Source organism: Elephantulus edwardii, unplaced genomic scaffold, assembly GCF_000299155.1.
Source record: "Elephantulus edwardii isolate Elephantulus edwardi_28Jun2011 unplaced genomic scaffold, EleEdw1.0 scaffold00132, whole genome shotgun sequence".
NCBI lineage: Eukaryota > Metazoa > Chordata > Mammalia > Macroscelidea > Macroscelididae > Elephantulus > Elephantulus edwardii.
In genome coordinates, this window is record NW_006399882.1 from 5,162,324 (window position 1) to 5,163,286 (window position 963).

The following is a 963-nucleotide window of genomic DNA, read 5'->3' on the forward strand; positions in this document are numbered from 1 at the left end:
CACACACACTCTTACTTTTGTTATTCAAGGGTTTTCAAAGGCTTTAATTTCAGATGTAGATGACCAGTCCTGCTTTTTAGTCTGTCTTAGACTAGAAGCTTAGCTGAGACCTGTCTATCGTGGGTCACCCTCTGGTATTTGAAATACTGGTGGCACAGCTTCCAGCTTCACAACACACAGGGCCACCACAGTACTGACAAATGATAGAAAGAAAGCCTTTCCCAGAGATAGATTGACATGGTGAGTGCAGCAGTGGTGGAGATTGTGACATTGACACGGGATAGGGCAAAGTTCCAATCTGTTGTTCATAGGGTTATCATGAGTTTTAATTGCCTCAACAGCATTTAACATAAACAGCAATACTATATAGACACACATGGAGACAGACATGTATACACACAGAAGGACATACAGCGAGAGCTCTGGCTGACCAAGCCTGGACTACATATCCAATTCTCATTCAAAGACAGATTCAGCTTCATGAAACATGTAGACAGAACTTAGACAGAGGTGGTTCTCCAAAGGGGTGGGGGGCGGGGGAGGAAGGCTTTATCTGGTGGCCTAGTTGTAAGAAGCTGCACTGAAATCCCACAGGCAGGCGTGGTTCGAGGCCACCAGCTGCTCCATGAGAGAAGGGTGGACCGTCTCTTCTTGTGTCCCTGAAAACCTTCTGGAAGGTCAGCTATGGGTTGGTTCTGACTGTATGGTAGATAACAAAAACAACAAGCTGAGAAAAGAGGCCAATATATGCCAACTAGTCAAGAACATCATATGCCCTTTATATTGTTCATAGGTAGAGATGGAGAATGGCCAGGGAATGCTGGGTAGACAGGGCAGCTGGAATGAGAGCACAGTGCAAGATAGTGTGTGAAGTTTCTTTTAGTAAGAGAATTGGAGAACAGAAGAAAGTAAAGCTGGGTATGCTGTTGAAAGCCTTGCCTCTCAAGATAAGGTATTTGTACC